General features: G+C 44.9%; 1 protein-coding gene across 6 annotated transcripts in view; it reads left to right on the top strand.

Annotated features, from left to right (window-relative positions):
* Nucleotides 1-12,439, top strand: part of RBM33 (RNA binding motif protein 33) — a 1,526,085-nt gene that overhangs the window by 750,661 nt on the left and 762,985 nt on the right. The gene's annotated exons all lie outside the window — the stretch shown is intronic.

The raw sequence follows: 12,439 nt of genomic DNA on the forward strand, positions 1-12,439 counted from the left end.
CCTCAGAAGTTGTTTCATATTTTAACATGCCTTTAGTTGTCCAATTTCTTAAAGGGTTAACAAATGTGTTCCCTCCTACACCTTTTCAGGTTCCCATTTGGGACTTAAATTTAGTCTTAAAATGTCTTGTGTGCCCCTTTTGAGCCTTTACATTCTTGCCCGTTAAGGCTCCCAACTAAAACTGTTTTACTAGTGACTTTAACTTCAGCCCGCAGGGTGAGTGAGTTGCAGGCGCTTTCTTGTGAGCCTCCTCACACTATTTTCCACAAGGACAAAGTTATTTTGAAGGTCAAAACTTTTTTCTTTTCAAAAAGATTTCCATCTGTCATAAAAGATTGTTACCTTCCTTTTACCCTCCTCTGCATGCTAGTAAAGGGGAAGAAAGGTTCCACAGGCTAGACACTAAAAAGGCTCTCAGCTTCTATAATCTCTAGACTTGAAAGATTTAGACAAACTGATCAGTTATTTGTCGGTTACACTGGACACAAATTGGGTCTTGGTATGTCCAAACAAACATCCAGATGAATAATCCAAATATCTGAATGTTACAGGTTGGCTGGGAAAGAGCCTCCACATGGATCAAGGGCTCATTCAACCAGGGGCATAGCAACTTCCACGGCTCTTCAGAGGGGTGTTCCTGTGCAGGATATTTGTGCAGCGCCCCCCCTGGTCTTCCATGCACACCTTTTGTAAAACATTGTTTAGATTGATATGATATGGTATTTATAACGCGCCTATACACAGGTGTTTCAAGGCGCGACGAGGCAGGGAAGGGAAAAACAGTGGAAAGACAAACGATCCTACTAGGCCAAGTGTCATTCAGATCGCGCAAGTGCAAGGTTAGGGAGGAGGGAAAAGTGCCTGGGGGAAGGGAGAGGGGAAGTGCAGTACAAGGGATGGAGGAATAAATATGATAGGTGAACGGCCTGAAGGTGGCAAGTGTCAGGTAGAGCAGAAGTGCTTGTGGGGGGACTGAAGGGATACAGAAAACAGTCCCTAAGTGCAGGGGTTTCCAGGGAGGCAGGGTAGGAGTGCAAGGGGTGGGACCTGGCCCCACGGTCAGAGGGTGGCCAGGTAACCAGAGCAGGTTAGGCAGGGGGTTTCAGCAGGGGAGCGGGGCAGAGAAAGCGGAAGCAAAGAGGAATGTTTTGAGGTGTTTCCGGAACCGGAGATGGTTCTCCCCAAGTTTCAGGGAGGCAGGAAGGCTGTTCCAGAGGGAGTCTCCTGCCGAAGAGGGAGATCGACCACCAACTCGGTGCTTGGAGAAGCGGCTGACCCTGAGGGAGTTGGAGGCAGATGAGCGGAGAGCCCGGGAGGGAAGGTATTTAGGAAGAGAGAGTTGAAGGTAATGCGGCCCCAGGCCCCAGAAGGCCTTGTGGATAATGCAGAGGGTTTTGAACTTAATCCTTGCAGCCACTGGGAGCCAGTGTGGAGATTTCAGTCCTGGAGAGATACGATCCCTGGGCTTGAGGCCAAGTACAAGTCTCGTAGTCCTGCTTTGGATAAGTTGCAGAGGGCAGAGAGTAGAGGCAGGCAGGTTTAGATAGAGGCTGTTGCAATAGTCCAGTTTAGAGAGAACCAGGGCTCTGGAGACGGTGAGCTTCTGGGCGAAGGAGAGGAGAGGAAGAATACCGCTGAGGAGGTGCAGCTGGTAGTGTGATTTCTTGGAAACGTCAGAGATGTGAGGAGAGGAGAGTGTGGAGTCGAAGATGACCCCAAGGTTTTTAGCCTTGTAGGTGGGAACAGGAAGAGAGCCAAGAGATGTCGGCCAGAGAGCTGCAGGGAAGGAGGGAGAGGAGGGTGTGCCTATAAGTAGAATCTCAGTCTTACTGGCATTAAGGCAGAGGTCATTGGCAGCACACCACTCCTGTTCCACTTCTTACCAAGAAAGAGGCCTTTTTGCAAAAGCCGTCCTTCATTCAATACATAATTAAAAACTCTGGTACTCCCTCCTCCAATTTACTTCTGCTGTGGGAGTCTATCTAAGATGAATACGTGGGAGGACACAATCCATTCAAAGAACAAGTTATTTACCAACTGTAACATTCTTTCGACTGGATGTCCTCCCATGTATTCCTCATCGACCCTCCCAACCTACCCATCCGTACAGTTTTTACGCTTTTTGCACTTGTACTTCCTTAAGAGCCTGACGTACTTCGATGCCTGATGTGACCATTAACGCTGAAAAAAGAGAACTGAGGCCAACGGGCGCGGCTTGAGCCCTTTATACGACGGATGACGTCGACACTCAAGGGACTAAAGCTACGTGACCTCGAGCTCAGCGCCCTCTGGCAACATTTTTTTCCGAAGAAAGCAGCACGCTGGCAGATTATTTCTAATATGAGGAATATGTGAGAGGAACATCCATTCGAACGTTACAGTTGGTAAGTAACTTGTTCTTCTCTTAGTATGTACATAAATGGTTCAGGTGGACACTGTAGACCACACAGGAACATGGAGAGGTAGTTGTATAGACAGAGACCCACAGGCCTTCCTTACACACCCAGCTCAGGCCCCCAACTGACATTCACAGAACACTCACTCAGACCCACTCAGCATTCTCCTGAGCTGCTCATCATTCATGCGGTTTATAGTGATAATACCGAATAAAAAAATCTCGAAACCAAAAATCTCAAACAAAAGGCCGAAAAAAAAAATATCGAATTGTTTTTTGACGTTTTTGCTCGAAATGGGGGGGTTCCCCCCCAACCCCCCTTTTTTCTATTTTTTTTTTATTTTAACCCTTTTTTTTACTTACCTGACACCAAAAACACATATAAATAAATAAATAAATAATTCGATATTTTTGTTTTTCGAGATTTTGTATTCGAGATTTTGTATTCGAGATTTTTGCAGTTCGAGATTTTATTTTCGGTATTTTGACCGACCACCCATTCATGCATCAACATTCCAATGGCAAGCACTCCTGGCCAGTGACAATATAAGACTACATCATAACAGCAGTCTTTTATTCCAGCATTAAAGTGTTCAACAATAAAACCTGTAAGGGAACAAGCACTGCCAAAGCCAAGCGGTTCATAAGGCAGCCTTTAGGTAGCCAGGACAGCCAAAGTCACTGGGCAAAGTCAAAGTTCTGATGCTCTTCATCTTAGAAATATGTTCCTAAATAGTCAGTGTTCAAAAGAGAAATCAAAGCAACTCAAAAGGAGTCACTCTTAGAAAGCACAAGATGTAATGCCAATGCAGGTAAGTTAAGGTCAACTTAGTGTAGGGTGAAATCACACTCCTTAGGATCAGAAGCACCCCAAATGGCAAAAGGATAATGTACCCCAAGTTCCACAGTACCATTGAAATGAGGAAGTTGTTACAGCTGGTTGCCTTCACGATGTAATTGTAATTTGCTATTTATAATGCGCTTAATACCCAGAGGTTTCTATGTGCGGACCCTAGGGATCAAACCTGTGTTGCTCTGCGTTGTCTTGTTTCCAAGGCGAGCTTGTTGCCCCTGAGCTATCCTCCCGAGACAAAGCAGTAGACCAATGTTCCTGGTCCTTGGCCATTATGACGAAAGGGAGGACACCTGGCGGACTCCTGCAGCAGCACTCGAGAGAGAGGGACTCTGCAACAATGGATTTCTGTCGATTCAGTGGCTCTTTGTGGTTTTGGTGCTTTTTCCTTGGCGCCAAATAAGAACAAAAAGCTCTGGTTAGTATTTCCTTGATCCCTCAGTCTTGGACTCTGGTGAGGGAAATCTGGACGTGGGCTTCTTGCGTCTGTAGGGTCCTCTCGATGCACACGAAGATCTGGCTGGATTTGTTCTTCGGAAGACAATGCACTCACGTGGTCCAGGTATCCCGGGTATTGGGCTAATGCAGCCTTGGAAAGTCGCAGCAAGTCGGGGTTTGTGCCAAAATAGTTTCTTGAGGCTAGTTGGTCCCACCAGCCTAAGGGAGGAAGTTATCCTTTACAGGTCTTCCATGTCGATTCGAAAACTGGGTCAGCACAGCCGCAGGGCTTCACCGGGCACTTTGCTGTCCAGGAGGGTGCTACTGGAGTATTCTCTTGTCTGCTTTGGATGTTGTCCTCCAGTTTTTGACTCTGCTCTTAGTCGCAAAATCCTCGCTTCTCCACCATGGGTTCTGGCATGGATTCACATGCTCATGAATATTCCAAGTCAGGCCGGGAATCCTCGGTAAAGAAAAGTTTCACTTTAACTTACAAACTGTGTTTCGAATGGATTGTGTCCTCCAAAGTATTCCTCATCTTTGACATGTTGTGTTCAGCTTCGGCTGCTTCGGAAATTTTTTCGACAGAGGGCACCCTGCCTCGATGGTGTCGGGTTGATATCCCTCAAAGGCCTCCGTTTACATATACAAACGTATCAGGGCGGTATACCTTGCTCCTCTTGGTAGTTAAGCATGGGAAAAGAAAACAGCTGGGGGCTGCGAGCCCCCCCCCCCCCATATGCTGGGATCACTTGACATTATCTACAGTTCTCCAGTGTGGCATAGTCACATGCTCATGAATATTCACTGTCGTCAGGCTGGGAATCCTCTTTTGAAGAAAAAATCAGTTTCACTTCTGAACTGTCTTTCTCCTAACAACCAATCACTGGTCTCTGGGTCATACTGCCCCCAGTCAATGACTGCCCTCTGCCTAAGCCCCTCCTTTGGCAGCCATCTTCAGATTTTTTCTACATGTTAGATTGGTGGGAGTCCTCATGATTGGCTCTCGGGCTTTGTACTGCAGAGTTTTCTCTATTTTTTTGGTCAATCGAGCCTCAAGCTCAATCGATCCATCATCCGTCTAATGTTAAAGGATATTTATACCGTGCACTATCACCACCGGAGTGGTCCCCTGGCGCTCAGGCGGATCTGAAATGGAGGGCAGGGGGTTGCAGGGGAGAGTTAGTGGGGATAAGTGGGAAAGGTGCAAGGGAGCAGTGATGTCCTGTTGGCAGCCGCAGCCCGGTTAACGCAGTGGGCTTGGGGTGTTTCCTGGTCGGCAGACGTCATGTGCTGTTGTGTGAGTCTGTGTGGTTTGTTTTGTTGTTGCTGTGTAGTGTAAGTTTGTGCAGGTTGTTGTGCTTATAGGTTTTGGTTGTATTAGTTTAGAGTTTGAAAGGTGTATGCAGAGGGGTGAAATTGTTAGCGGGTTGGTAGACTTGGCCGGGCTGTTTGGGAGCAAGGCGCTAGGCTTGTATTTCTCAAGGTGGGGTGCGCGAGCATTTCCAGCTCTTCATCTAGATCTGTGATCTGACGACATCCCTGAGGCCTTCCCACTAGTTGCCCACCCATAATCATAGACCGTGTTAGAGTTTGGTCCTGACCATCTCGGTCCATCTGTCTGTTACCATGGTAAGCATGAGTTTGTGGTTCAGTCTCAATCTAATTTGGTGGGATTGGCATGGGGTTTTTTATTTGTCCTAGCGGTGGCAATCTGTGTCTAATGAGATTTTTCTGGTCTCTAGTTAATGTGGGGTTTTCCTTGGTCGGTTCTGGTGGTGCCTTTCTCATCCTAGTTTGTTGTCCTGTTCTGTGTCTTTCCTGTTTGTCTTTTTATAATTGTTTAGGTTGTGTCAGTGGTATTGTTACAAGGAATTGCATTTTCATGTACTTGGTGAAAACTCCCTGCTTTACTTGAAATGTTTTTCTGCTCTTCATATATATATTTTCATGTTAATTTGAAATAATGTTGATCCCGAGTGTTTGCTTTGTTGCACCCTACACATGACTTTGTAATGGAGCAGACAACAGTGAACACTGACTGCCAGTGGTCGGTCTTTCGGATAATCTGACTTTTCTTTGAATGGTATAGTTTATAGGACCTTTTGCCACATATCAAAAATAAATCGCTGAAGAAGTCACCAGTTTGCTCTACTCTATTCACTCATAAATATTGGCTGGAACATTGAGATGCCCCATTTATTTTCAGCTATTGAACATGTTTTCCTTCATGCTGTGGTACAAGCTTGCAGCGCCAAATTGTAGCTTTCTTTTCCAGAGAGCATGAGCTACTTAAAGCCCTGCCATACAGCTTAATATTACTTTAATCTGACTGTCTGTTTTCTTTGTTAGTGCAACTGTCGTCATCTACAGAAATAACAAAGTGCAATGGTTCATTTTGGGTTATTCATGTGTATTGTCACTGTGCATGCAAGAATAGTCTAATACTGCTTTTTTTTCTCTACCTTGGAACTGGCTTTGTGTCTTGTGCTTAATAATAGTGTGGGTATTTGATCCTCACTGAATATATTATTGTTTGGCTCAACCTGACCTGTCTCACAACCATCTTTCAGTCTCCATCTGCCACGTAGGACTCATCAGTTCTATCTGAAAAGCAGTGGCGTAACTACTGTTAGTTGAAGAAAAGGCTTAATTCAACTTCCAGCACAAGGTTGCATTGCTTCTACCTCTTCCAGACCCTGAAACAGTTGCTGTTTTATATACTCGGAGCTAGCCAGCATGAATCGGTTGCTCTGGCGAACTTGCGGTCTCTTGCATATGATTATTTTATTAGTATTTTATTTATCTATAAGGTGCTTTTGCCAAAGCCCTGCACATAGAGATAAATAACGGTACAAAAATTAATGCAACAGAATCTATAAACCAAAAGGATATAAGTTAGGAAAAAGTGGATAGAAGATGATTTTTGAGGTGTGTGCAAAACAGCAAAGAGGAAGCTATAGATTGGATTGGTCGTGGCACGGGGGGGGGGCCTGCAAACTGATGGAAGAAACTGGGACTGGGAGTGAAGAGAACGAGAACGGGTGTACAAAGAAACCAGTGAGCAAAAGTAATCAGGGGTTTTGGGGGGCAGCCCATGGACACATTTGAAAGCAATACAGAGAAAACGAAACTGCAGATGGAATTGAAAATGACAGGACTGACCAGTGTTTGAGATGTGGAGAAAATGAGTAAAGAATCCAAGAGAACAGCTAAGTTACGAGCAGACGATGAGAAGGCAAGAGAGACATGCAGAACATTAATGGAAGGTGGAGGAATCTGAGAAGGAACAATAGAGGCAGGGAAAAATAATTTCTGTCTTTGAGGTATTCAGGTGAGCGCATCCAGGTTTGAATTGAGAGAAGACAATAGAAGTATTAAGCTTGTCAGAGAATGAAGAGAAGAAGATAGAGTTGGCAGACATCAGCATACAAAAGTGATGACATCCCAAAAGAGGAGTTGATGGGAATAAAGACGTGTACAGTGAGAAAAGAGGACCCAGGACTGAACGTTGGGGGACACCATAAGGAAGAGAAAGAGGGGTATTTAGACAGCCCCAAGCAAAAGAGAGAGTGGTCAGCCTTATATTGCTTTGACTTGGTTCAGATCCTCTCTGAGAATTCAAGGAAGTGTAGATTGGAAAGTATAGTTAAGTGGTCCACAGTATTGAAGGCCGCTGAGAGATCAAGAAGAATGAGGATAGAAGAAAATTTAGAATTCCTAGCAGATAAGAGAGTTGGAAACCAAGAGAAGAGCTGTTTCAGTAGACCCATGTTTGGACTATTATGCTGCAACATTTGGTGCTGTGGGCTTAGGAAATCCAAGAGGACGGAAAAGCCCACATTTGCGCCAGAATCCTGGAGAACCGTGCAGTTTTTGCGCACACCAAAATGGTCGCCTGACCTACCACCCACCAGTGCGAGCGTGATGGGCCAGGAGTGCCATGGGTGACGTGTGCAAAAGGAAAAACGGCAGTGCCGGTTGGCTCAAAAAGCGCTTTGAAATCACCTTTGTTTCTCTGAAATGCAAGCTAAAAATGCCCATTTTAAACATTGCAAGATATTCAAAAATCTCACTGAACACCAGCAGACATTTGGCAGAATGTATTCTTGTGGACATATAAAATCTGGAAAGAGAAAGAGCCCAAAATAATGTTCATAATGAAACTGGCTGAGCCGTGGATGTCAGCAGCTGAAGTGAAATTGGACTGAAAGACACTAAAATCTAAATGTTTAAAATAAATGAGTGACCTACTGTTGAGTGTCATAGTTTGCAATTGTTTAAATGTCATAGTTTTGAACTTAGAATCAGTGTTTTAGCTGCATGTGTAAAAATTGCAAGTTTGGTTTGAATGTAGAAAACTGGGAACCAAAGTGACATTTAGCTGAAGCCTGGCTTAAAGAGATTGAATTCTGCCTGACAACTACCCCCGACAGGAGTTGAAACTTGATCAGCAGCTGTGTTCCCAGGCCTGGCTGCATTCTGCTGCCCCTGCCAAAAGGAGATGACACCTCTCCGATTGAATTAGGGGAGTGGCACCTGGGGACTGCAGGAAACTTAACAAAGCACTGTCTTGGGCTCAGGCAAATGTTAAATTGGGAGGGGTCGTAAAATAGCATCCTCTTGGGAGAAGGGGGAGGAGAAGTTCCTCTGTGAGCAAGCTGAGCTTTTGGGAAGTGGACAAACCAGAAATTCCACCATGTGCTTTGGAAAACCACACCCCTTTGGGGCCAGAGCATAATTTTAAAAAGATGGATAATTCATAGTGCGGACTTGTAAAAATTATAATCATTGTTGTGATTTTTCTGTGCACATTTTAAGAGGTGTCAGGACTCTGTGGTATGTTCTGGGGAGTAGTAGCGGAAAATAAGGTTGTTACTCCAAATGTATGCATGTTAAAAATCTGACACTTTATCATCTGAAACCCATATCCCTTGTGCACATTTGTGTAAAATCTGGAAAAGTTTAGAGGTCGTTATCTGGATGAAAAGGGCAAAATTCTGTCAAAAGTGGACACGACATCTTACAAAGATGGGGATCGGATGGTTTGGTGCTACAGAAAATGTTAACTGGACATATAATATTAGAAAAATGGTACATAGATAAATGGGTATTTTGATCAGAAATAGATTTGTGTGCAATTTGACAAGGGGAGGATCCTCTGACCATAAACCTACCTCATCACTCTGACTCACTGTTCCCTTCTCAAATCAGGTCAAAGAGAAATCCTTGACCTATCAAATCGTGAGTGGGTTGGGCAAAGAAAGTTAGCCTTCACACCCACTTCCCAAAACACATAAAAAGAGCCACTGGAACCCAGGTAGGGACATTCACTTTCCACTTTCTTGCGGGACGCTTTGCCGGGAGACTCCAGACTTCAAATCCATCAATCTCCAGAGACCAGAGATCCAGAGAGACCAGATCGCTGTGTAGTGCTGAGAGCTGACCCAGATCGCTGTGAGCAGAGCGAGAGAACCGCAGCCAATCCTGACCCGATCCGTGACGAAGTCGCATTCCTATCCAAAATATAGTCAGTACTCAGCCAGAACTGTGCAAAACCAATCTCTTAGTTTAAAATAACCTAATTCAAACTATTTTAACCTATTGAGAACTGCATCATATCAATCGTGTCCCTCCTTTTGATTCAAAGCTGCAAAACTGTCATGTCATTCTGAGCTTTACTTTTACTTTTAGCTACTCCTTATAGTTCCTTCGTAATTGCGCTCGCCGCACGCGACTAAATGCCGCAATTTGACATTTTGTTTCATTTCAGCCACGTGTAAAAATATTTGTCTTTTGCTTCCATTCCGAAATTCCATTTTCAACCTGGTAACCAGCCCTGAATCATTGATGGGGCTGGCCTGAACTGATTTAAAGTATCTCTCTCATCCTGAACCTCAAGAGGGAATTAAAATCATTTTTAGCATATTTTTCCCTTCTTTGCATACCACCTTTAAAGTACTTTGCCTGTGTTTAAAATCATCCCTGTTTCTCTAAGCTTGCTAGGGGGGGGAACTGAATTCGTATTGTACTGTGACTGTATTCCTGAAGACTGTGTGTTACTTCCATCTCCTTACATTGCATAGGGGGGGAGTGACTTGTCAGAGAAAAAGTGATTCTATTATCTTTTGCTGAAATCATATCAAGTTTATTCCTGTGTTGCTTCTTTTCTACCTTGCATTTCCTTGTACCATATAAAGCATTCTCAGCTACCTTATCCTCTATACTACTCCTAAGTAATTAAACCAGTGTGCTAGTATAACATCATCCATTGTTGATCATTGTCATATGTCTAAGTGTGATGTCAAATAATGTATTATAAAAGTGTGATATATATCTATTGTTTAATTTTTCAAATAAACCTTTTCAATTTGCAAAACAAACCTACTTCTTGGCTCAGTGGGGTCAGGGGGATTCTCAGAGAGTGGCGTGATAGAATGTTTCATCATCCAGATTATAACTTGTCATAAAAATATATAAATAAGGGCTTCCCTTGAGCAATCCCAGACAAGGCACTGACTTAGTGGGAATGCTTGATTGGAGTCATTAACAAGCTATGGAAGCAGAGAGATAGGATGGTAGCTTGAACGTGCAGAGGTATAAAGAGGGGGCTTTTTCATAAGTGCAATAAAACTTAATTCTTAAAGTCAGCGGGAAAAGTAGCAGAAGAAAGAAAGATTCATTAAAGATGTTTAGATAGGGTAGTAAGGGAAGAGCTTAGTACTAAGGGGAGATGGAATGGGATCAAGAGGAAAGGCAGTACAGTGAGCACACGCAAGATATGAAGAAGAATCAAACTCTGATACAGATGAAAATTAGAAAAGAGGAAGAAAGGAGGCAAGAAGGAGGAAGGTGTGCTGCTAGTAGATGAAGAGGTGGAACGAAGGAATGCAACCTTATAAATGAAGACATTTGCAAAGTCAGAAGGAGTAAGTGAGGGAAAAAGAGGGTGGTTGGGAGAGAAAATAAGATTGAGAAGTTGAAAAAGATGTCATGGGTTAGGAGCGTATGTTGCAATGAGACAAGGAAAGTATAGCTTTTTAAGCGGCCGTAAAAGCAGTTGTAGGATGAATGAATAGTGGAAAGAGAAGTCAGATCAGTGAGAGAACAAGTTTTTTGTCACAGTTGATCCGCCCGCCTCAGTGAGGAGCATACGTAATGGAGAGCTGCATTCAACCAAGGTTGAGGCGGTTTGGATGAGGGATGAAAAATTGTGAAGGGTGAAGTGAGTTCAAAGTGGACCGAAGAGCGGGGTCAAGAGTAGAAAGTGCAGTGTCCATAGACAGAGTAGCAAAAGTAGATGGAGAGGGAGGAGGCGAAATAAGGGAAGGTAAGGAAACTGAAGTGTCAAAGTGTGAAGATTGAGGGGAAAAAGGGTTCTTTTTGTTAATGGAGACAGGAGATTTAGGGGGTTAGAAAAGAAAGAGGAAGTGATCTGAGGGAAAATAGGGAAGTAAGGAAACAGATGAGATAGATGGAACAAAAGAGAAAATTAGATCAAGCGAGGATCCAGACGAGTTGGATATTGGAAAGGATTAAACAAGTCCACTAAAGCAAGGAATGGGGAAGAAATGAGTGGTGGTAAAATCAAGATTAAAGTCTACAAGAAGAAATGCATACAGGGAAGAACAATACTTTTGATTACAAATGTATGACACTTAACAAGAAGCAGTGATCTATTTACAATGGGGGCAGTTTGCATGACATGCTGACCAGGTTGTGGTGGGGAGTAAATGGAACAGTCACCAGTGACAGTACATGGGTGGATTTACATAGATTAAGGACAATCAACATTAGAAATTTTAAGTGCAGGATCTGTTTTTCTCTGAACTTTCTACGCCGCTCAAAGGCAATTTATCGTCGAAATTCCCTTCTTGGAGGATTCTGGAAGATTCATTGAGGCCTACTCAGCGTGGACAGGGCTGAAGATAAAGGAGACTCAACGCCTCTGTTCAGGATCTGCCTTGGATGAGGACTAAGGACAATGGCACTCCCTGTGCCTTTACTGCCTACATTCCGACCAAACGCACGTGGCGGAGACCTGTGCGTGCTGCAAGGATTTGGTGCCGTGCATCATGAAGGACCGTCACAAGCAGCTCTCCGAGTGGCTCCAGACGAAGCTCCCCAGGCAGCAAGCCTCACCCAGCAAGAGGAAATCTGAGCGTTCTAAGACCTTTGAGGGCGCTCTGGCGACGGGGTCCCAAAATAAGGCAAAGCACTGCGGGCACCGGGAACGCCGTTGGGACAGGCTCATTGGCGGCCAGATCAGGAACGGCATCTCCGGCACCCTCGACCACAAGCCAACGTTCCGGGTCAGCGAAGAAGAGTCGGACCATCCGGTTAAGCTTCTGGAGAAGTCTGAGCCGACTCAGACGGAGAAAGCCAAGGTGGAGCGGGGCTCTGATCCTCGACCCCCCTCTCCATCCCCCCCCCCCCCCCTACGGTGAAGGCCTCAAGCTTGCCCAAGGTCGTGAAGGCCCAGGTTCACCAGGCAAAGTCCTCCCTGAAAGGAGTGGTGACGTCCCTGGCGAAGGCCGCGGATGCACACTCGCAGGAGCCGGCCCCTATGACGAGTTTCCCTGCCTACTCGGAGGGAATAGTCTTTTCTACCTATTGAGAAGACACTGGTGAAGACGATGCCGATCATCTCCCCTAGACTGTCCTCGCTGGTCAAGCAGAAAGGGGAGGGGGCGGTAGTCCTGCAGGGCTCCGACATCTCCGAGGAGTATGAGCTTTCTGGTCTGAAGGCCATA

Source organism: Ambystoma mexicanum, chromosome 2q (assembly GCF_040938575.1).
Source record: "Ambystoma mexicanum isolate Mex_15411 chromosome 2q, UKY_AmexF1_1, whole genome shotgun sequence".
Taxonomy (NCBI): domain Eukaryota; kingdom Metazoa; phylum Chordata; class Amphibia; order Caudata; family Ambystomatidae; genus Ambystoma; species Ambystoma mexicanum.